This window comes from Giraffa tippelskirchi, chromosome 10, assembly GCF_054371585.1.
Source record: "Giraffa tippelskirchi isolate mGirTip1 chromosome 10, T2T-mGirTip1v1.2.pri, whole genome shotgun sequence".
Taxonomy (NCBI): Eukaryota; Metazoa; Chordata; class Mammalia; order Artiodactyla; family Giraffidae; genus Giraffa; species Giraffa tippelskirchi.
Genome location: NC_137284.1, coordinates 25,499,075 through 25,525,093, shown reverse-complemented (window position 1 = coordinate 25,525,093; position 26,019 = coordinate 25,499,075). Strand labels below are relative to the sequence as shown.

General features: G+C 38.6%; 1 protein-coding gene across 2 annotated transcripts in view; it reads right to left on the bottom strand.

Moving 5' to 3' along the window:
- The window catches only part of LOC145523454 (uncharacterized), a 67,786-nt gene that overhangs the window by 28,133 nt on the left and 13,634 nt on the right, over positions 1 to 26,019 (bottom strand). The window lies entirely within an intron of this gene.

Below are 26,019 nucleotides of genomic sequence, written 5' to 3'. Positions count from 1 at the left end.
CAATTGGTTATTTGAATTTGCTCAGTGTTGAGCAGGAAATCTTACAGAAATCTTAAGCTTCACTGTTCTCACATTCGTAAGAGCTCTGTCCTCTAGCTAACTTCCTCATAATTGAAAGTTTTTTGCAAAAAAAAAAAAATGCAACACCAGTAGTTTCTCTCTTCATATGGTTGTGGGAATAAGGATTAGCTTAAGTAGATATGTGAAAAAGATCATAATGCGTAAACTAATAGTTAAGATAATTGCTATGCTCTAAGAGTGATTAGCAACTTTGTTTTGTCTCTAAATGCTCTTTCCAGCTGTATTTACTAGGGGAAATATTTCTGTGACCATGGACAGAAACTTGCATATTTCTTATGACTTTACTCCTTTGCTGTTGTTCGGTTGCTCAGTCATGTCCAACTCTTTGCGACCCCATGGAGTGCAGCACGCCAGAGCTTCCTCAAACTCATGTCCATCTCATCAAGTCAGTGATGCCATCCAACCATCTCATCCTCTGTCATCCCCTTCCCCTGCCTTCAATCTTTCCCAGCATCAGTGTCTTTTCCAGTGAGTCAGCTCTTCACATCAGGTGGCCAAAGTATTGAAGCTTCAGCTTCAGCATCAGTCCATTCAATGAATATTCAGAATTGATTTCCTCTAAGATTGACTAGTTTGATCTTGCAGTCCATGGACTCTCATGAGTCTTCTCCAGCACCATGGTTCAAAAGCATCAGTTCTTCGGAGGTCTGCCTTCTTTATGGTCTAACTCTCACATCCATACATGACTAATGGAAAAACCATAGCTTTGACTATATGGACCTGTATTGACAAAGTAATGTCTCTGACAAAGCAATGTCTCTGCTTTTTAATGCCTTACACTCAGATAATAGCTTTATGATTCCTTAAAGTTGTAAATGTGGCTTTAATTTAGAGATTGTCCACTCTAAGATATTAATTAAGCATTTCAATATTCATTCAAAGGTAAGACTTCCCCCTTACTGGTTCATTCTGAGAAAACAGTGAAACTTAAGATTTCCATCTTTGGAGTCCTTATACTGCTTCTTCTACTTGGAATGTTCTGTCTCTTCCTTGCTCATATTTCTGTGACTTACTCCATTACCTCATTGACATATTTGCTTAGATTGTTACCTTCTCAATGATGCCTACCTCATCTATCTTGACATTTCTGACCCCCTTGCTCTGCTTTTTATTCTCATGTTTATTATGTATGTCCGCCACACCTCACTAGCATGACAGTTCTATGAGGGCAATGATTTATGTCTGTTTTGTGTACTAGTATATCCTCAGAATCTAAAACAGTACTTAACACTGTCTAGGAGCTCAATTGGAGAAGGCAATGGCACCCCACTCCAGTACTCTTGCCTAGGAAACCCCATGGATGGAGGAGCCTGGTAGGCTGCAGCCCGTGGGGTCGCGAAGAGTCGGACACGACTGAGCGACTTCACTTTCATGCACTGGAGAAGGAAATGGCAACCCACTCCAGTATTCTTGCCTGGAAAATCCCAGGGACGGAGGAGCCTGGTGGGCTGCCATCTGTGGGGTCACACAGAGTCGGACACGACTGAAGCGACTTAGCAGCAGCAGGAGCTCAATAATGGCTTCCCAAGTGTGCAATTTCAGTGAACTAAAATGGACTGGAATGGGTAAATTTAATTTAGATGACCATTATATCTACAAATGCAGGCAAGAATCCCTTTGAAGAAATGGAGTAGCCCTCACAGTCAACAAAAGGGTCCGAAATGCAGTACTTGGATGCAGTCTCAAAAATGACAGAATGATCTCTGTTAATTTCCAAGGCAAACCATTCAATCAATATCACAGTAATCCAAGTCTACGCCCCAACCATTAATGCCGAAGAGGCTAAAGTTGAACAGTTCTACAAAGACCTTCAAGAACTTCTAGAACTAACACACAAAAAAGATGTCCTTTTCATTATAGGGGACGGGAATGCAAAAGTAGGAAGTCAAGAGATACCTGGAGTAACAGGCAAATTTGGCCTTGGAGTACAAAAAGAAGCAGGTCAAAGGCTAACAGAGTTTTGCCAAGAGAATGCACTGGTCATAACAAAGAGGTGACTCTACACAAGGACATCACCAGATGGTAAATACCAAAATCAGATTGACTATATTCTTTGCAGCCAAAGATGGAGAAGCTCTATACAGTCAGCAAAAACAAGACTGGGAGCTGGCTGTGACTCAGATCATGAAGTCCTTATTGCAAAATTCAGACTTAAACTGAAGAAAGTAGGGAAAACCACTAGACCATTCAGGTATGACCTAAATCAAATCCCTTGCAGTTATACAATGGGAGTGGCAAATAGATTCAAGGGATTAGATCTGACAGACAGAGTGCCTGATGAACTATGGACAGAGGTTCGTGACATTGTACAGGAGGCAGTGATCAATACCATCCCCAAGAAAAAGAAATGCAAAAAGGCAAAATGGTTGTCTGAGGATGGCTTACAAATAGCTGAGAAAACAAGAGAAGCTAAAGGCAAAGGAGAAAAGGAAAGATATAAGCATCTGAATGCAGAATTCCAAAGAATAGCAAGGAGAGATAAGAAAGCCTTCCTCAGTGATCAATGCAAAGAAATAGAGGAAAACAAAAGAATGGGAAAGGCTAGAGATCTCTTCAAGAAAACTAGAAATACCAGGGGAGCATTTCATGCAACGATGGACATAATAAAGGACAGAAATGGTATGGACCTAAGAGAAGCAGAAGATATTAAGAAGTTCAGTTCAGTTCAGTTCAGTTGCTCAGTCGTGTCCGAATCTTTGCGACCCCATGAATTACAGCACGCCAGGCTTCTCTGTCCATCACCAACTCCCGGAGTCTACCCAAACCCATGTCCATCGAGTTGGTGATGCCATCCAACCATCTCATCCTCTGTCGTCCCTTTCTCCTTCCGCCCCCAATCCTACCCAGCATTAGGGTCTTTTCCAATGAGTCAACACTTCGCATGAGGTGCCCAAAGTATTGGAGCTTCAGCTTCAACATCAGACATTCCAATGAACACCCAGGATTGATCTCTTTTAGGATGGATTGATTGGATCTCCTTGCAGTCCAAGGGACTCTCAAGAGTCTTCTCCAACACTACAGTTCAAAAGCATCAATTCTTCGGCGCTCAGCTTTCTTCACCATCCAACTCTCACATCCATACATGACCACTGGAAAAACCATAGCCTTGACTAGACTGACTTTTGTTGGCAAAGTAATGTCTCTGCTTTTAAATACGCTATCTAGGTTGGCCATAACCTTCCTTCCAAGGAGTAAGCGTCTTTTAATTTCATGGCTGCAATCACCATCAGCAGTGATTTTGGAGCCCAAAAAAATAAAGTCTGACACTGTTTCCACTGTTTCCCCATCTATTTCCCATGAAGAGAAGGGACCAGATGCCATGATCTTAGTTTTCTGAACGTTGAGCTTTAAGCCAACTTTTTCACTCTCCTCTTTCACCTTCATCAAGAGGCTCTTTAGTTCTTCTTCACTTTCTGCCATAAGGGTGGTGTCATCCGCATATCTGACATCCTGGAATGTGAAGTCAAGTGGGCCTTAGAAAGCATCATTACGAACAAAGCTAGTGGAGGTGATGGAATTCCAGTTGAGCTATTTCAAATCCTCAAAGGTGATGCTGTGAAAGTGCTGCACTCGATATGCCAGCAAATTTGGAAAACTCAGCAGTGGCCACAGGACTGGAAGAGGTCAGTTTCGTTCCAATCCCAAAGAAAGGCAATGCCAAAGAATGCTCAAACTACCGCACAATTGCACTCATCTCACATGCTAGTAAAGTAATGCTCAAAATTCTCTAAGCCAGGCTTCAGCAATACGTGAACCGTGAACTTCCAGATGTTCAGACTGGTTTTAGAAAAGGCAGAGGAACCAGAGATCAAGTTGCCAATATCCGCTGGTTCATCGAAAAAGCAAGAGAGTTCCAGAAAAACATCTATTTCTGCTTTATTGACTATGCCAAAGCCTTTGACTGTGTGGATCACAATAAACTGTGGAAAATTCTGAAAGAGATGGGAATACCAGGCCATCTGACCTGTCTCTTGAGAAACCCGTATGCAGGTCAGGAAGCAACAGTTAGAACTGGACATGGAACAACAGACTGGTTCCAAATATTAAGAAGAGGTGGCAAGAATACACAGAAGACCTATACAAAAACAGATCTTCATAACCCAGATAATCACGATGGTGTGATCACTCATCTAGAGCCACACATCCTAGAATGTGAAGTCAAGTGGGCCTTAGGAAGCATCACTACGAATAAAGCTAGTGGAGGTGATAGAATTCCAGTTGAGCTATTTCAAATCCTAAAAGATGATGCTATGAAAGTGCTACACTCAGTATGCCAGCAAATTTAGAAAACTCAGTGGCCATAGGACTGGAAAAGTCAGTTTTCATTCCAACTTCAAAGAAAGGCAATGCCAAAGAATGTTCAAACTACCAACCACACAATTGCACTCATTTTACATGCTAGCAAGGTAATGCTCAAAATTCTCTAAGCCAGGCTTCAGCAGTACATGACTGTGAACTTCCAGATGTTCAAACTGGATTTAGGAAAGGCAGAACAACCAAAGATCAAATTGCCAACATCTGTTATATCATCGAAAAAGCAAGAGAGTCCCAGAATAATATCTACTTCTGCTTTATTGACTATGCCAAAGCCTTTGACCACGTGGATCACAACAAACTGTTGAAAATTCTTCAAGGTATGGGAATACCAGACCACCTGACCTGCCTCCTGATAAATCTGTATGCAGGTCAAGAAGCAACAGTTAGAACCAGAGATGGAACAATGGGCTGGTTTAAATTGGGAAAGGAGTATGTCAAGTTTGTATATTGTCACCTGCCTATTTAACTTATTTGCGGAGTACATCAAGCATAATGCTGGGCTGGATGAAGCCCACGCTGGAATCAAGATTGGCGGGAGAAATATCAATAACCTCAGATACACAGATGACACCACCCTTATGGCAGAAAGTGAAGAAGAACTAAAGAGCCTCTTGATGAAAGTGAAAGAGGAGAGTGAAAAAACTGGCTTAAGACTCAACATTCAAAAAGCTAAGATCATGGTATCTGGTCCCATCACTTCGTGGCAAATATATGGGGAAATGATGGAAACAGTGAGAGACTATGTTTTTGGGCTCCAAAATCACTGCAGATGGTGACTGCAGCCATGAAATTAAAAGACATTTGCTCCTTGGAAGAAAAGCTATGTCAACCTAGGCAGCATATTAAAAAGCAGAGATATTACTTTGCCAGCAAAGCAAATTCATCTAAGCAAAGCTATGGTTTTTCCAGTAGTCATGTATGGATGTGAGAGTAGGGCTATAAGGAAAGCTGAGCACCGAAGAATTGATGCTTTTGAACTGTGGTGTTAGAGAAGACTCTTGAGAGTCCCTTGGATTGCAAGGAGATCCAATCAGTCCACCCTAAAGGAAATCAGTCCTGAATATTCCTTGGAAGGATTGATGCTGAGCTGAAACTCCAATACTTTGGCCACCTGATGCGAAGGACTGACTCCTTGGTAAAGGCCCTGATGCTGGGAAAGTTTAAAGGTGGGAAGAGAAGGGAATAACAGAGGATGAGATGGTTGGATGGCATCGCTCACTCGATGGACATGCGTTTGAGCAAGCTCCAGGGGTTGGTGATGGACAGGAAAGCCTGGCGTGCTGCAGTCCATTGAGTCACAAACAGTCAGACGTGGCTGAGTGACTGAATTGAAGTGTGCAATGGTAAAGAATCCACTTGCCAATCCCGGAGATACAGCAGACATGGGTTCAATCCTTGGGTTGGGAATATCCCCTGTAATAGGATATGGCACCCCATTTCAGTATTCTTGCCTGGGAAATTCCATGGACAGAGGACCACAATGAGTCAGACACAACTGAGCGACTGAGCACACACATGAACAGGAGTTCAGTAAATATTTATGGATTGAATTTGGTGATGTGCTTTCTTATGTTTCTGGAAAAGTTCCCAATACCAGGGATTTTTATTTAACAGTTCCTTTGACCTAGGCATTGTCTGGGTGGAAACCGTTGACTCATTTTCACACTCTTAGGAATCCCCTGTCCACTCTAGCTAGTGGGGATGCCTACATTTTTAAGTAGCCCTATTCATTAGGACCAAGATGACCTCAAGTGACCCACATTGATCCAGGGAAATATTCATTTCTTGTCCCAACAAATTGGAAATGCAGGTAAAGCCAACTTTATCCTGCTAACTTGGCTTGCTTTATATTCCCAGGTTTGAGTCAAACTGAATTCTCTGAGTTCTCCAGAGAAACGAAACCAATAGAATAGTGCCACTAATCTCTGCAGTCCCTCTCGTAATGTGGTATTGCTTTTGGTTTACTGTTTTCCCAGGTAGAGACAATTCTACTTAGGTAGAAGATTCCACTTGGCCTTTCCTACCGTAATTGCATATACTCTATAAGTCAAGAAATCTACATGAGTATTCTTGATTTTGTCAGTTACTGAATATTTCTATTCCAATAATGCACTGAAAAACTGGGGAAATAACTACAGGATGGATTTGGAGACTGTATTATTAGGGTCACTAGAGAAACAGAGCCAATAGGCAATATGTATATGCACACATACATATATATGCATACATGCATACATACATGTATCACATATTTAAATATGTATTTATATTAAATATATTTAAATTTTTTAAAATTATATATTTTGAGAAATTGACTCATATGATTGTGGAAGCTTGGTGAGTCTCATATGGCATGAGGGAGGCTGGCAGACTGGAGGCTTAGATAAGAACTGTATTTGAGTTCAAAGGCTGTCTGCTAGCAAACCAGGAAAAACTAATATTGCAGATAAAGTCTGAAGGCAGTCAGAAGTCCCTCTTGCTTAAAGGAGGTCAGCCTCTTGTGCTTTTCAACTGATTTATGAGGACCAACCATACTATAGAAAGTGATCTGCTTTACTCAGAGTCCACTAGTTTAAATGTAAGTCTTATCCAAAAGCACCCTCACAGAAACATCTGGAATAATGTTTGACCATATATCTGGGCACCGTGGTCCAGCCAAATTGACACATAAAATTAGCCATCATGTTACCCACTGGATGTACTCTAAGATGGACCTGAAGCTAAAATTCCAGTAATCACCTGAATTCTATAAACCTTTATTCTAATGAATCCCAGCAACTTTTTGGGTCTCCTTGAATCAGTGTCAGTTCAGAGCCAGGGTCTACTAATCTCTCTGAAGCTTCTGATAATTTTCTTTTCTCCACTGTACAGTCACCTTGGTAACAGACCTTCCCTTTGGAAAAAAGCTAGGAGAAAGATTAATAGTATACATTTTTAGCAGCATAGCTGGTTCCTTCCTTAAGGGGACCTGGTCTCTCTTTCTTTAAAGGTGTTCTTGATCTGTAAACTGACTCAAGTTTGGGAATTTTTAAAATCTGTTTATATGGTTCAAGCTAGACTTTGGTGTACTTGACCTTGAACTCTTCCAAGTTCTCTAAATTGGAGTAAGAAGTAGACTACTCATATGTTTAACTTCTAGGGACACCGTGATCAATCAACTAATGTTAGAAGATCTCTGTGAGGCAACTATTAAGACAACAGCTTTGACTCTGCTGTCTACTAAAGTAATATCCCATTTTGCCTTTGGAAATTAAATTCCTGTACTTGGTCCCTGGTGCCCTGGGATACAACTGTCTTCATTGCATTTAGATTTCTCAAATCAAAAAATTCATCCTTAAGATTCTGGCCCTCGAAAACTACTCTGTGTAGCAAAATCTGTATTAGTCAGGGTTCTTCAGAGAAACAGGTTCAATAGAATATACACATAGATATAAGTATAGGAATAGATATAACATGTACATAGAGAGATGAAGAGAGAGATTTTCAGGGATTGGTTCACATAATTGTGGTGCATAGCAAGTCCTAAATCCATAGGGCAAACTGGAGATATCAACTAGAGTTGATATTCTAGTTTTGAGTCTGAAGGCTGGAAACTCAGGCAGAATTTTTGTGTTGTTCTCTGGGGGCAGAATTCTTCCTTTGGGAACCTTCTGTCTTTGCTGTTAAGGGCTTCAACTGATTGGATCGGACCCACTCATACTATGGAGATTAATTTGTTTTATCCAGAGTCTACTATTTAAAATATTAGTCACATGTAGAAAAAAAATACCTTTACAGCCACATCTAGATTGTATTTGACCAAAAAACCAATGCGCTCTACAGTCTAGCCAAGTTGACATATGAACTTAAATATTGCATAGGCCTAATTATCTGGGAACCTTAAGGAATACAGTTCTGATTCTCTAAGTGGTACCATGGATGTGCCTTTAAGTAGACTTGAGGAAAAGGAAGTACCATTTTGTTTTTCTTCCTTGGTTGGGGGTTGAGAACTTACAGTATGTAAAACATTTTTTCCCCATCTTCACAAATCTCTTTGGCTCTCTGAAATCGTTTCCTTTAATCATTTTTGTTGAAGTATATGATACAAGTCCCCAGTTAAGTGTACAATCTAATGAGTTTTGACAAATATATTTAGTCACCAAACTACTTACTTCTATGATCTTGTGTAAGTTGCTAAAATTGAATTTTTAATTTAAAGTTTTTTCTCATCTTTGAAGGGCAAAGTAAAATCTAAATTCCTTTTAGAGTTATGTAAAATCAAAGAGATATGGCCATAAATCACCTAGTATAAGGTGTGGCACATACTAAGATCTTGATTAATGTTGGTTCCCCATTTGTCCTCCTGCCGATGGCAGAGGCTAAGTTTCATATATTTTAACATGCCTTAGCAACTCATAGGAATGAGGGACTAGAAGATGCTGAGTAAATATTTGTGGAGTGAGCAAATAAGTCAAGTGCTATAAACACACAGAAAAATCAATTAATTATAAATTCATTAAGATCATCATATTTCCTTTCCATCATTTCTGCACTTACCAAGCAACTTTCTCATATTAATTTATTTCCCAAGAAATCTTGCCCACTAGAAAAAGAATACACTATCCACTTGAGAATTTTGGTCCATGAGGCAATAATGTTTCTCATTATAAGTGAAGAAATTAGATTTCAAGTTGCTAATCAATATGTAGTGAGTTTGATTCACATTAATTAGTCCCCAAGAATCTAATAAACTTTGAATAAATGAATAAGAGAGAGCTTTTGACATTGAAAAGATAAGAATCAGGTCTTTGCCCATGGAGGTTTTGCAAGGAATCATGTAAGATACCAACAACCTTCTTACTGAGAAGCTGGTAAATCTGAGTGTAGCAATGTCTGTACAGAGATACTAGGGTTGGGCCTACCCTTTCCCTTTCCAGTCACCTTAATATTTCTTTTATTTTTTTGAGGAAAATTGCTACCAAATTAAATATAAGCTCTTTAAAAAGTATGCAGGGCCCTAACACAAGCGGTTTCATCAATCATTGACTGCGATATTTTCCACTGGATCCCTCTGTTCACTTCAATCATAACAGACTACTTTATTAACTTATATTAATTTATATTAATACTTCTTTATGCCTTTATTTTTTCTCAGCCTTAAAATGTCTTCTTTTCATCTTTACCTAAAAAGGAAATTAAACAAATTTCAAGGCCTGATTCAAGTATGCTTTCTCCCTGGAGCTTACCTTGATGAGGTTAGTTTTCTTTAGTATGTCTTTGAAACTTTTATCAGAGTACATATAACATTTATAAAACTTGTATAACCTATAAATTCAGACAGGACTTTAAAAAAAGTGTATTTGCTTTTAGTTGATGATAATTGCTTTGGTTTCTGCCATACATCAACCTGAAATAGCTGTAGGCACACATACGTCCCCTCTCTCTTGAACCTCTCTCCCACCTCCCTCCCTATCCCACCTCTAGGTTGTTAAAGAGCCCCGGTTTGAGTTCCCTGAGTCATGTAGCAAATTTTCATTGGCTGACTATTTTACACATGGTAGTGTACATATTTCCATACTACTCTTTCCGTTAGTCTCACCCTCTCCTTCCTACTCTGTCCCCTGTGTCCATAAGTCTGTTCTCTATGTCTGGGTCTCCACTGCTGCCCTGCAAATAGTTTCATCAGTATCATCTTTCTAGATTTCATATATGTGTTAATATATGATATGTTTTTCTGACTTATTTCTCTCTGTGCAACAGGCTCTAGATTCATCCACCTCATTAGAACTGACTCAACTGTGTTCCTTTTTATGGCTGAATAATATTCCATTGTATATATGTACCATGGCTTCTTTATCTATTCATCTGTCAATGGACATCTGGGTTATTTCCATGTCCTAGCTATGGTAAATAGTGTTGTAATGAACATTGGGGTACATATGTCTTTTTCAGTTTTGGTTTCCTTAGGGTATATGCCTAGAAGTGGTATTGCTGGGTCATATGATAGTTTTATTCTGAGGTTTTAAGGAATCTCCATACTGTCTGCAATAGTGACTGCATCAATTTATATTTCCACCAACAGTTCCAGAGGGTTTCCTTTTCTCCACACTCTCTCCAGCACTTGTTATTTGTGGATTTTTTGATGATGGCTGTTCTGACTGGAGAATTTTGAGCATTACTTTGCTAGCGTGTGAGATGAGTGCAATTGTGCAATAGTTTGGAGCATCTTTGGCATTGCCTTTCTTTGCAATTGGAATGAAAACTGACCTTTTCCAGTCCTGTGGCCTCTGCTGAGTTTTCAAAATTTGCTGGTATATTGAGTGCAGCACTTTCACAGCATCATCTTTTAGGATTTGAAATAGCTCAACTGGAATTACATCACCTCCACTAGCTTTGTTTGTAGTGATGCTTTCTAAGGCCCACTTGACTTTGCATTAGAGGATGTCTGGTTCTAGGTGAGTGATTACACCATCGTGGTTATCTGGGTCATGAAGATCTTTTTTGGTATAGGTCTTCTGTGTATCCTTTCCACCTCTTCTTAATATCTTCTGCTTCTGTTAGGTCCCTATAAATTTCTGTCCTTTATTGTTCCCATCTTTGCATGAAATATTCCCCTGGTATCTCTAATTTTCTTGAAGAGATCTCTAGTCTTTTCCATTCTACTGTTTTCCTCTATTTATTTGCATTGATCACTGAGGAAGGCTTTTTTATATCTCTTTGCCATTCTTTGGGACTCTGCATTCAAATGAGTATATCTTTCCTTTTCTCCTTTGCCTTTAGCTTTTCTTCTTTTCTCAGCTATTCGTAAGGCCTCCTCAGACAACCATTCTGCCTTTTTGCATTTCTTTTTCTTGAGGATGGTCTTGATCACTGCCTCCTGTACAATGTCATGAACCTCCATCCATAGTTCTTCAGGCACTCTGTCTATCAGATCTAATTGCCAACATCCATTGGATCATAGAAAAAGGAAGAGAATTCCAGAAAAAAAAATCTGTTTCTGTTTTATTGATTACGCTAAAGACTTTAACTGTGTACGTCACAACAAACTGTTGAAAATTCTTCAAGAGTTGGGAATACCAGACCACCTGACCTGCCTCCTGAGAAATCTGTATGCAGATCAGGAAGCAACAGTTAGAACAGGACATGGAACAACAGACTGGTTACAAATGGAGAAAGGAGTATACCAAGGCTGTATATTGACACCCTGCTTATTTAACTTATATGCAGAGTACATCATGCACAGTACTGGGCTAGATGAAGCCCAAGCTGGAATCAAGATTGGTGGAAGAAATATCAATAACCTCAGATATGCAGATGACACCACGCCTATGGTAGAAAGTGAAGAGGAACTGAAGAACCTCTTGATGAAAGTGAAAGAGGAGAGTGAAAAAGCTGGCTTAAAACTCAACATTCAGAAAACTAAGATCATGGCAACTGGTCCCACACTTCATGGCAAATAGATGGGGAAACAATGGAATCAGAGACTTTATTTTTCAGGGTTCCAGAATCACTGCAAATGGTTACTGCAGCCATGAAATTAAAAGATGCTTGCGCCTTGGAAGAAAAGCTATGACCAGCCTAGACAGCATATTAAAAGTAGAGACATTACTTTGCCAACAAAGGTCTGCCTAGTCAGAGCTATGGTTTTTCCAGTGGTCATGTATGGATGTGAGAGATGGCCTATAAAAAAAGTTGAGCACTGAAGAATTGATGCTTTTAAACTATGATGTTGGAGAAGACTCTTGAGAATCCCTTGGACTGCAAGGAGATCCAACCAGTCAATCCTAAAGGAAATCAGTCCTGAATATTCATTGGAAGGACTGATGCTGAAGCTGAAACTCCAACACTTTGGCCATCTGATGCGAAGAACTGACTCATCAGAAAAGACCTTGATGCTGGGAAAGATTAAAGACAGGAGGAGAAGGGGATGACAGAGGATGAGATGGTTGAATAGCATCACAGACTCAATGGACACGAGTTTGAGCAAGCTCCTGGAGTTGGTGATGGATAGGGAAGCCTAGCATGCTGCAGTCCATGGGGTCACAAAGAGTCAGACTTGACTGAGCAACTGAACTGAACTGATTCTGACTGGTGTGAGGTGATATATCATTGTAGTTTTGAATTGCATTTCTCTAATAATGAGTGATGTTGAGCATCTTCAGTCAGTTCAATTTTTCATGTGTTTATTAGCCATCTATATATCTTCTTTGGAAAAATGTCTGTTTAGCTCTTTAGTCCACTTTTTGATTGGGTTGTTCATTTTTTCTGGTATCGAATTGCATGAGCTGCTTGCATATTTTGGAAATTAATCCTTTGTCAATTGTTTCATTTGCTATTATTTTTTCCTATTCTGAGGGTTATCTTTTCACCTTGTTTATGGTTTCCTTTGCTGTGGAAAAAGCTTTTAAGTTTAATTAGGTCCCACTTGTTTATTTTTGTTTTATTTCCATTATCCTAGGAGATGGATCATAGAGTATCTTGCCATGATTTATGTCATAAAGTGTTTTGCCTATGTTTTCCTCAAAGGGTTTTATGGTTTCTGATGTTATATTTAGGTTTAATCCATTTTATCTTTGTGTGTGGTGTTAGGAAGTGTTCTAATTTCCAGACAGGACTTTTTACAGTGCAGTGAAAACTAGTTGTGGTAATCAGTCTTCTAAATGACTCTAAAATGTCTTCATCTTCTGGTATTCATTTCTTTGAGCGTTTTTCCCCCACTGAATTAAGGCTGACCTTGTGTAACCTATAGAAGATGGCAGAAGTGATGGTTTGACTTTCAAGTTTAGTTGGTTAGGTTGTAAAAGATATTTCAGCCTTGGTCTTAGGCTCTTCTCTCACTTTGAGAGAAGCTCATTATCATGCTACAAGGGCACCCAAGAAGCCCTGTGAATTGGCCCTCAAGAAAGAAACTGAGACCCCCTACTCTAGCCTGTAGCCAGCATGAACCTGTCAGCCATGTCAGTGAATTATCTTAGAAAGGGATTCTCCACTTCAGTCAAGCCATTGGATGACTATAGCATCAGACCTATGGGCAATAGTATGAGAGACTCAGAGCCAGAAAATTCCATCTGAGCCATGTTATGTTGTTAACTATTAGAAATTGTGAGAAATAATGTGATTTTTGTTGTTTTAAGCCATTAAAGTTGGGGTAATTCATTATGAGCATAGTAAGCAATTGTTAACTAATATGCTAATTCAAACTGATTCAAGGACAAAATAAAATGCATCTATTGTTCACATAAAGAAAAAGTCCCGGGGCATGGCTTTAAAGATGAATGCATTGGGGGCGGGAAGGATTGGGAGTCTGGGATTAGCAGATGCAAACTGTTATATATAGGGTAAGCAACAAGGTCCTACTCAGTAGCACAGAGAATTATATATAATATCATGTGATAAAACATAATGGAAAGGAATATGAAAAAGAATATATATATATGTATATATATATATGAGTCACTTTGCTGTGCAGCAGATTAATACATTGTAAATCAACTATACTTCAATAAAAACTTTTTAAAAAAGATGGATATATTTAGATACAAGCAATTGTTGCTGAGAGTATGCTTATTCCCGTATCTTTTATAGAAGATAAATGAGACCTTCTTTTCCCCTTTTCAGGTTTCTTTCTTCAGACAGATTCTTCTTATGATTTTGCATAGATGAGTAGGAGTAACTCCATATACACATTCTAACATGTTAACAACTCAGAGAAGCAAAGTGTCTCTTTTCCAAAAGTTTAAGTGAATATTTAAGATTGAGTCTTTTTAGCTTGCTTTGCGTTAGTTACACTTGAGGCTAGAGGATAGATCTGTGGATGTTAGAACACTCATTCAATCATCCTTGAAGCTAAATGATGGGGTAGACTCCCACAAAGGGAGCAATTATGAAAGAGAGGTGATATTCCAAAGAGCAATTGGGGCATTATATCTGAAGAATAGATCCTGAACAGACAAAACTATAGTAATCAACTGCAAACACTTATGGAATAATCTTCCAAGAGCCCTACTTTGATCATGTTTCTCAGAATGTCAAGGCCTTTAACTTTTCTATATTAAATATTTCTTTGAAAGATGGGAAAAGTAACATGTTCTCCTTGCAACCACTAAAATGTTGCAAAGAAATTGTGATGATTAGATATGTTGGATTGATTAATTCTTAAGACCTAAATTGAGCACCTCCTATGGACTTTGACATGATGTTAGGTGCTACAAATTCAGTGGTGAGGAAGAGAAGTTCAGCAGGTCCCTGCCTTCCTACTGTGTGTAATGTAGTACGAAAAATACCCAAAACATTCCAGAAGTAATTATACAAGCGATAGTTTAAGTACAATGTTAAATGCCATCCAGGAAAAATATAAGATTCTATGGGAGCACAGAATCGTCTGGTGCTCAGTAAATAACATGAGGTTCAGATAACAGATTTGGTATCTAAGCCCTCAGGTCAAATCCTGGTGGTGTTTCTGGGTAATTGAGTGACTTTGTGCGAAACACTTAACTTCTCTAAGTTCTACTTCTTTCATAAACCATGTTTATGAAGATTAAGTAAGATATTGAATGTGCTAGTGCAGTCCCAGGCTCATAGTAAATGCTCAATATTTGTTTGCCACTTTTATGATTTTGCACATAGGACTTGACACAGTGCCATGGATTAGTTCAAAGATGTGTGCTAGATGACTAGGAACCCTCAAAGCACAAATCTGCATGACTGTCCCTCACCTTCTTTAGGTGTTTACCCCAATGTCACAATCCATTCTGTTTACATTGAAATCCCCACCTTGACCTTATAGTTACTATTGCCTTAATTGTTTTTTTTAATCATCATTTTCCATACATTTATCACCATCTGATATACTATATATCTTAGTTATTTATTTAGGGTTGTTTTTTCCTATTAAAATGTAACCTTGATGAAGTCCTATATTTTTGCTTATTTTGTTCTTTGGTATTTCTATAGAACCTCAAACAATGCCTGATAAGTAGTAGGCATGGAATATATACTTAGTACAGCAATTGAATTGATTGATCACTTTTCATATGTCAGGCACTGTTTTAGTATTTTGTATGTATTCATGTATTAAAAATGAGTATCAAGACACTTAAAAAATGTTTTAGCACACACACAGGATCAACATGAGCTGTGATTTTGGACATGGGCAACATACAAGCTCAGCGGTCCTGCCAAAATTCCCATCTCCTGGGGATAACCGTTGTTGAAGTTCTATGAGTTCTCCAGTCTCACCCCTAGGAGGTATTCTCTACTCTGTGTGAGTAGTATGTTTACTTATATGGTATGGTATTCTGTGTTTCCTGAACTATTACTTAATGCATTTGGGAGAGGTGATTGCCAGGAAGAATAAGATTCTGGAGAAGGCAATGGTAACCCACTCCAGTACTCTTGCCTGGAAAATCCCGTGGACGGAGGAGCCTGGTAGGCTACAGTCCATGGGGTCGCTAAGAGTTGGACAAGACTGAACAGCTTCACTTTCAATTTTCACTTTCATGTATTGGAGAAGGAAATGGCAATCCACTCCAGTGTTCTTGCCTGGAGAATCCCAGGGACAGGGGAGCCTGGTGGGCTGCTGTCTATGGGGCTGCACAGAGTCAGACAACTGAAGCGACTTAGCAGCAGCGGCAGCATACTGTTACATGTATTTGTCAGTTTAGCCCACCTGACCCTAACCCCATGGGGAAAATATGCAGTTTTCTCATTATCTTTTTACTTCCTTTAGCTTTTTCATGGGCACAAATATCTTTACGTTTTAAATTAATACCTCAACCACATAAACTGGCACATATTATTACCCCTACTTCTCACCCATTCTATTGAATCTGAAATAAATGTTTATGGAATTCAGCTTTCTTTATAGTCCAACTTACATCCATACATGACCACTGGAAAAACCATAGTCTTGACTAGACGGACCTTTGTTGGCAAAGTAGTGTCTCTGCTTTTAAATATGCTATCTATGTTGGTCATAACCGTCCTTCCAAGGAGTAAGCATCTTTTAATTTCATGGCTGCAATCACCATCAGCAGTGATTTTGGAGACCAGAAAAATAAAATCAGCCACTGTTTCCACTGTTTCCTGATCTATTTGCCATGAAGTGATGGGAACAGATGCCATGATCTTAGTTTTCTGAATGTTGAGCTTTAAGCCAACTTTTTCATCCTCCTCTTTCACTTTCATCAAGAGGCTCTTAGTTCTTCTTCACTTTCTGCCATAAAAGTGCTGTCATCTGCATATCTGAGGTTATTGATATTTCTCCCAGCAGTCTTGATCCCAGCTTGTGCTTCCTCCAGCCCAGCGTTTCTCATGATGTACTCTGTATGTAAGTTAAATAAGCATGGTGACAATATACAGCCTCGATGTGCTCCTTTTCCTATTTGGAACCAGTCTGTTGTTCCATGTCCAGTTCTAACTGTTGCTTCCTGACCTGCATACAGGTTTCTCAAGAGGCAGGACAGGTGGTCTGGTATTCCCATCTCTTTCAGAATTTTCCACAGTTTATTGTGATCCACACAGTCAAAGGCTTTGGCATAGTCAATAAAGCAGAAATAGATGTTTTTCTGGTACTCTCTTGCTTTTTCGATGATCCAGCGGATGTTGGCAATTTGATCTCTTGTTCCTCTGCCTTTTCTAAAACCAGCTTGAACATCTGGAAGTTCATGGTTCACATATTGCTGAAGCCTGGCTTGGAGAATTTTGAGCATTACTTCACTAGCGTGTGAGATGAGTGCAATTGTGCGGTAGTTTGAACATTCTTTGGCATTGCTTTTCTTTGAGATTGGAACGAAAACTGACCTTTTCCAGTCCTGTGGCCACTGCTGAGTTGTCCAAATTTGCTGACATATTGAGTGCAGCACTTTCACAGCCTCATCTGTTACTATTTGAAATAGCTCAACTAGAATTCCATCACCTCCACTACCTTTGTTCGTAATGATGCTTCCTAAGGCCCACTTGACTTCACATTCTAGGATGTCTGGCTCTAGGTGAGTGATCACACCATCGTGATTATCTGGGTTGTGAAGATCTTTTTTGTGCAGTTCTTCTGTGTATTCTTGCCACCTCTTAATGTCTTCTGCTTCTGTTAGGTCCCTACCATTTTTGTCCTTTATTGAGTCCATCTTTGCATGAAATGTTCCCCTGGTATCTCTAATTTTCTTGAAGCATACCCTGTAGTTTATGACAGATAACTAACATCTATCTTTTCTTGCTTTACCCTGTTTTGACTTGATACACACTTCCATTCTTTACTCCCATCCCCCATCCATCTGACATCTACTCTAATGTTTTGTATATAGGCCTTTGGATATGTATATCTCAACTGAAAATCCATGCAATATTGTTATGTAGGTTCACATATAAGCATTCACTGAAAATCCATGCAATATTATTATGTAGGTTCACATGTAAGCATTCATACAATATTTTATATGCATGTGTTTTAATTTACATGAATAATATTATGCTTTTTTATTTCTTTAAATCAATCCTACAGTTTAAAAATCTTTCTTTGTTGCTGTATGTAGCTCTAATTCATTGTTTCTGACAATTGCTTAGCATTCTAAAAACAACATTTTATTAAAGAAAGAGAAAAACTGCCAATTATTACTTTAATTTCTCACTTAATGACACTTGTTTTTATCCTATTGGGTTGATTAGTATTAAGGGAGCAAGAACAATACAGGAAAGAGGTGAAGTTAGAGGAGACAGATTGGGTAGAATATAACTGAGTGGAAGAGGTTTTAGAGTTGTATGTATTATTTGTTCATGTTCTATTTATTAATAGTTTTTGACTTTCAATGGTTCAGTTTTGGGTTTTTCATCTTTATGGTAGTGTGAAAGCAATGTGCATTCAGTAGAAACCATACCTGGAGTAAAATTTTGATCTTTTCCTAGGCTAGTGGTATGTGGTACCATACCCTCTTGTGATCCTGGGCAGTTTCAGTAGGCCACAGCTCCAAGTCAGCCATGCAGTCATGAGGGTAAACAGCCAAGACACTTAATGCTTTCTGTACCCATACAACCATTTTACTTTTTACTTTCAGTGTAGCATTCAGTCAATTATAAGAGATATTACAATCCTAAAGGAAATCAACCCTGAATATTCATTGGAAGGACTGATGCTGAAGCTGAAGCTCCAGTACTTTGGCCACCTGATGTGAAGAGCTGACTCATTGGAAAAAACCCTGATGCTGGGAAAGACTGAGGGCAGGAGGAGAAGGGGATGGCAGAGGATGAGATGGTTGGATGACATCACTGACTTGATGGACACGAGTTCGAGCAAGCTCTGGGAGATGGTGAAGGGCAGGGAAGTCTGGCATGCTGCAGTCTGTGGATTTGCAGAGTCAGACACAACTGAGGGACTGAATAGCAACAAAACACACTGCATGAGATAATGGCTTTGGGTTAGATGATTTTGCCCAACTATAGGCTAATGTAACTGATTCAAAGACATTTAACAGACTAGGCTAAGCTATGATGTTTGCTAGGTTAGGTGCATTAAATACATTTTCAACTAGCAATGTGTTTATGGGGATTTTTCTCCATTGTAAGTCAAGGAAAACCAAATTGGCTACCCCAAAATATCTCTTTGGCATGTGGATTATTTCGAGCTGAAAACAATCAAGGCCCAAAAGACTTTGGGAAGATATTGGACCTTGCCCCTTACTGCCTGAAGAATTTAGGTATAGGGTCTATTTCAGGACTAGTGCTATCACCATAGGTAACTATAGTATGAACTAGTGTGGTAGGCAAAGAAGACCCAGCAGTCTATTTGTTAAAAGTTCTTCTCTATGTCCCACTGTCTTTTCAAGGCTCAGCAAATATTTATTTACCAAGCAGTTGCCTTTCCATTTCATGTGAACTGCTTTTCTCCCCTTTGTAGCCCCAAACCCCTACCCCACCATCCTATTTTGTGTTTAGCTGAAGATGTTATTTAAAGTGAGAGTTTCAGCCATTTTGGAAAGTTACTCAGTACTCTTGGGTCTCTCCCATGTATTTTGTTGCTCAGTTGCTAAGTTGTGTCTGACTCTATGTGACCGCATGAACTTCAGCATGCCAGGCTTCCCTGTCCTTCACTATCTCCCTGAGTTTGTTCAAACTCAGGTCCATCAAGTCAGTGATGCCATTCAGCCATCTCATCTTCTGTTGCCTCCTTCTCCTCTTGCCCTCAATCATTCCCAGTATCAGGATCTTTTCCAATGAGCTGGCTCTTTGCATCAGGTAGCCAAAGTATGAGAGCTTCAGCATCAGCCCTTTCAATGAATATTCAGGGTTGGTTGCCTTTAGGATTAACTTGTTTGATATCCTTGCAGTCCAAGGGACTCTCAAGAGTCTTCTCCAGCCCCACAGTTCAAAAGCATCAATTCTTCAGCGCTCAGCTTTCTTCATAGTCCAACTCTCACATCCATACCTGACTACGGGAAAACCCATAGTTTTGACTATACAAATCTTTATCAGCAAATTGATAGCTCTACTTTTTAATATACTGTCTAGATTTGTCATAGCTATTCTTCCAAGGAGCAAGCATCTTTAAATTTTACTATAATTTTAATTTCTCCCATATATATATATATGTTATCAAACTTTGTTAGATTTTCTCTTTTTAATCTGTGCCATGTCAATTTAATTCTTAGACTAACCAGAAAAACCTAAAAGGGTAGAGGAAAATTTCCTTCTCTCCAACAGTATCTAAGATCATAAGGACTTCATTAGGCTTTTTAAAAGGTGGGTATTAAAATTAATTTGTATAGGCTAAAGTTATGGGGTGCTTTTTATCGTGGGAATTAGCTAAGTAAACTCAACTCTGAAACATAAATCCTGTAGTGAACAGGGATATAAAGAGAATATTTATAAAAGGAAAAACATATTAACATAAGAGAAATGCCTTACATAGAGAAAAGAGTTTAAAAGTGTATATTCAGTGTTTTTCAGGAAAGCAATAGAGTATATTGGATCAAACTGGTGTATCTCTTAACATTTTGCATGCTTGTATGCATACTAAGTTGCTTCACTCATATCCAGCTCTTTGCAACCCCATGAACTGTAGCCTGCCAGGCTCCTCTGTCCATGGAATTCTCCAGGCAAGAATACTGGAGTGGATTGCCATGCCCTCTCCAGGGGATCTTCCTGACTCAGGGATCAAACATGTGTCTCTTATGTCTCCTGCATTGGCAAGCGGATTCTTTTTACCACTAATGCCACCTGGAATGCCCTAACCATTCTCGGGTATAGTTAAGTTTGATATATTGCATTTGCTAAGGTTTCAGTAGATTCCTAGGACTAAAATATTTCTTTGAATTTTGTTTTTATCAATAAATAGTTTGATTATCAATCAACCTACTTGGCACCATTATACTAGTAGAAAGTGAGGTTAGATATGACATGTGGGAAGGTTGGGAAACTGGGATGGAATACAAGCATTACTCTCATCCATTATAAAGCAACATGGTGGCATTTTGGATGCTAAAATGGCCTCATGTGATTAACTTAGTGTTTGGCTACCACTGAATATTGGATCATACTTGGATAAATAAGAATATGCAGCTTCTGGAATTTTAAGATGGGAAACTCACACTCTGAAAATATGGTGTCCTGAGAGATGCAGTCCCTCAGAGGTTTTGTAGGTAGCCAGCTAATAATCTTGGATAATAATCCCAGTATGCATTCCCAATATTGAAATCTTTTCTATTTAATAAAAACATAAAATCAAAGAATAAAATCAAGCACATCAAATTTGCATTCTGATTTTCCATCTTCTTTCCTCCCTTCCTTTCATTTAGTAGATATTTATTGAATACCTACAGTGCCAGGCACTGTTCTAGATGCTTCATGAACAAGGCAGATATGTTTCTTTATATGAAATATAAAGTCTAGACAAAGTATAGATGAAAAAATAAGAAATAGGTAAGAATTTCAGAAAGTGCTATAATGAAAAATCAGGATAGCATAATAAAAACTAGCTAGAGGTAGGAATAGTCTACTTTGTATAACTGGTATGAAAAAGTATCTCAAAGATAGTGCTATTTTATTATTACTTAATGAGGTAGAATGAGCCACAAAAGTATCTGGGTAAAAATATTCTGGAGAGAGGAAACAACTTGTGGAAATGCCCTGAGGTAGCAGCAGCAGCAGCAGCAGAAACAAGCTTGGCATTAAAAAATTTAAACCTTTGCAAATTTAAACCAATATGGAATTAAATCCAGATTTACAGTACTTTGAAAATTCTAATTGCATGTTCAGACTTTAGGGTAACACAACCTGATGTGAAGTATTAAACAACCTGTTTTATTTTGGGGCTGGGGTGTATGTAAGAAGATTCATCTTATTTATATGTCAGTTTTAGAGCAGATTAAAATGTGATTTCATGGAGATTTCTTTCCATGTTGTAATAAATGTGTTATCCTTGATTGGTTTATGCTGGTATTGATAAAATAATCAGGTCTTATATGTCAATTTATACTAGCTTAGGTGCAGATTGGTAAGCCCAATTCACAGTTGGCTAAAGTAGAAATTTATTGACTCAAAGGATCCAAGGAATGGTTCAATGTAAAATTGTAGAAAGGGAAGGAATAGAGCCGAGTCTCAATTACTATCAGGATTCACTTTCCTTTTTTATTTTTTTTATTTTCCCCTACTTGCTGTTTGAGTTAACTTAATTTTTCCCAACTGTAGATGGATTTCTCCTGGCTGGCAATTAAAAGGCCAGTAACAGCTTCTGAATTTTGTAGTTTTAAGCTTCTGCCTCCAGCAGCTACTCTATCTCAGATTTCCATAAATCTCAGATAAGGGCTCTGATTGACTCAGCATGTAGAAGTAAAAGCTGAAGCAGAAGTCAAGTAATATAGAAGCATGGCAGTTCTACTGGTGCAGTTCAAAAGATGAGGAATTGCTTTTGCCTGAAATGAGTGGAGAGTGAGTGGATTGGGAGATACTGTGCAGTTACGACACGTGATATTCAATACCCTGTTGTTTACCAATATCCATTTGAAAACCAATATAAAACACTAAACCTGCTCCCAGTATGATTCTGCTCTTGTCTACAGCAACAATAACAACAACCAAAAGACAAAAAAAAAGGACCAGTAAGCTCTTTTAATTGTTCTCCTTTAATCGCAAATTTCAGTTTGTTTAGAAACAAAGTTAATGTGGACAGAGTAAAAAGTCTTAACGTCCTAAAACTACCCAAGTCAAATTTTTAAGATGAAAGGAATTGTTCCAGATCTGAAAAATAATAGAGGGGCATGGCTGTTTTGAATGTCTTTAAGAGTCACTGTACCAGAATTATCACAGAAACTCCACTCTATGTTGATTACTTGTGAATGAAAGAATTAGTTATATTCAAAATATACCTATATCTCTGATTATTTTAAACTAAAATGTGTGTATGTTTCCCTTTCAAATTTGAATTATCTGGGGAATTGCTTCAATTCTATGCTTTACACTGCTTGTGATGTTGAATTTTACGTGTCAGCTTGACTGGGCTAAAGGATGCCCAGATGGCTGGTAAAATATCATTTCTGGATTTGTCTGTGAGAGTGTTTCCAGAAGAGATTAACATTTGAATAAGTAGACTGAATAAAGAAGATTACCCTCATCAATGTCAGTGGGCATCATCCAATTCATTGAGGGCCTGATTAGAACAAAAAAGCAGAAGCAGGATGAATTTGCTTAAGATGAGACATTCATCTTCTGTCCTCAGACACCAGGGCTCCTGGATCTCAGACGTTCAGACTCAGATTAAATTACAACACTGGCTTTCTTGGTTCTCCAGGTTGCAAATATAGAGATTATGGGACTTCTCAGCCTCCATAATTGCATAAGCTAATTCCTATAACAAATCTCATCATATAAATATATATCTCCAGTTGCTTTTATTTCTCTGGAGAACCTGGCTAATCCTCTGCTTCACAATAAAGATTAAGAGATTATGTAGCTGATTTGATCATTGTAGATAAAAGTGACATGACAATTCAATTCCTAGACTGAAATTCTTCTATTTGCCATTCTCTTCCAACAGGTGAATCGCCAACTGTGCTCTTTGTGTGTGCATTGTGCTTTTATCTAGGATGTTTTTACTTTGTACACAGTTTAACTTAAATCATATAATAAAGATGAGTTTTAATATAACCCTAGCCTTCAAACCTCACTTTTTTTTTTTTTTTTACTGATTACCAAAACATCTAAAGATATTTAGTGCTATTAGAATAATTTAGCATTTTAGGGAATTTGCAGTTTATTTTTGGCTTGTTTCACTCTTTTCAGATTCTAATGAAGTGGCAGCAATGAACAATAAGAAATTATGCAGCACACAATTTAAAGTAATAATCACATACCAATTACCTTCAGGGAGCAATCTCATGCTCCTGTTGCGTGCCCTTAGCCCCTCTACTCACATCATTTTGGAAGCAGATAAACTTTATGAAGATTTAAGGTGTTTCAAAATACCATTTTATTTATTTTTTTTCCTGTTAAGCTCCCCCTCACTAATATAGTCTAGGAAATTGGGAACACAAGTAGATAATTCTATCTCCTTCTTTGAGATTATCTGTTTAAATAACTGAGGATTGGTTTGTGCTTATTTTAACAGACATTTTAAAAGGCTATTTTTTGTGTGTGTGTGTTACACTCATTTCTTACAGCATCAGTCATGAGGCATTTACAGTAGGTTTTCTTAAATGATAATGGAGCTATGGCTAATCTAGCTTATGTTAGTTCCGTTGTACCCCAGACCCTATTCAAGGAAGATGATCCCTCAGAACTGTCTCAGGTGATTGATGCTTTGTGAGGCATTCACTCCTCTATAGGGGTTTAAAGGGCTTCCCTGATGGCTCAGCAGTAAAGAATCCACCTGCAATGCAGGAGACCCATGAGACACAGGTTCAATCCTTTGGATGAGGGCATGGCAACCCACTCCAGTATTCTTGCCTGGAGAATCCCATGGATAGAAGAGCCTGGTGGGCTACAGTCCATTGGATCACACAGAATAGGACACAACTGAAGTGACTTAGCGTGCACACATGCACATGGGTTTAAAATGATTTCCAAAACTAAAAAACATTTTGTAAATGAGGAAAAATTGTTTGTTGTAGCTCCATGTCCCAGACTTATGATCCAAAGTAGACTAAAGAAAGGCAGTGTAAAATAGATAGCTGGTGGGAACCTGCTACAAAGCACAGGAAGCTCCGCTTGCTGCTCTGTGATGAACTAGGTGGGTGGGGTGGCGGGGGTGGCTGGGGTGACTGGGTGGGAGTGGTCCAAGAAGGAGGGGATATATGTATATGTATAGCTGAGTCACTTCGTTGTACAGCAGAAGCTAACACAACATTGTAAAGCAATTATATTTCAATACAAAATAAATTTAATAGCAAAAAGGAAAAGAAAAAACAAAACAAAACAAGGACAGTGGTCCTTGGTGAAAGCCTATTGTGTAAACTGATTTAAATCTCAGGAACAGAAGCCTCTGAGGTTAGAGACAGTAGGTTTTGTAGAGTTCCCTTGCTCACAACCTCACAGTTCATGAGATGTTCCAGGATCTCCTACCATATTCTTATATCACTTATACATTTACTTCTGATCAGGCACAAACTATTGTTTCTGTCATGCATCACACCATTCTATGGCTGCAAGCACTCCAAATATACCATGCTTGAATGATTCATTCTAAAATGGACACTAGGTGAATCACCTTCTAACTGGATAAGGTGATAAAAATATCTGTTAGACCAGGGGGACCCAGGTCCTAAAGAAGTTCTAGACCTAAAGTGATGTTTTCAAGGTGTTGAGCACTTGGCTGTTTTGGGTGTCTGGTTCATGAAAAAGCACTGGAGCTTATAAAATATTTGTAGTCAACAAGAGATCTTGGGCACCTCTTATTTTTACTAATGGGGGAAATCAACATTCTCTTTGTAAATTAACACCTGTGTTATTAGAATATATTTAGCAAAAATATTTGAAATGCTAGCACAGTCACTTTGGAACATAGATCCTTGATTGCAGTACTTGAAGTACTAAGTAGCTGTCCCTAGGGTGCAAATTAAAGTTAATTTGCACACACAAACATGCATAATATACACATGCACAAACACATATCTACATAATATACTATTATTTATATGGGAGTATTTTGATATAAATTGACTTGAAGTGAAGTGAAAGTCACTCAGTCGTGTCTGACTGTTTGAGACCCTATGGACTGTAGCCTGCCAGGCTCCTCTGCCCATGGGATTCTCCAGGCAAGAACATTGGAGTGGGTTGCTGTGTCCTCCTCCAGGGGATCTTCCCAACCCAGGAACTGATCCTCTGTCTCTTATGTCTCCTGCACTGGGAGGAGAGTTCTTTACCAATAGCGCCAAGGAAAGAGGAATTTTTGGGGTGGGTGGAAGGCAGGCGCAGGAATCAGCAGAAATGTGTGATTTAGCTACATAGTATCATAAATAAACAAATATTAAATTTGGCTCTAGCCTTCTCCTGCTCTTTCCCTTGGATTTCATCAAAGGTATCAATTATGTGACAGGTTAGACAGATGCCAAACTGTAGATTAAGAAAAGTATTGAGCCATAATCAAATCTCTATGACTGAGACACTTAAAATGTAAATATATATATAAATTATATAATATATTTATAAATTATATAAATA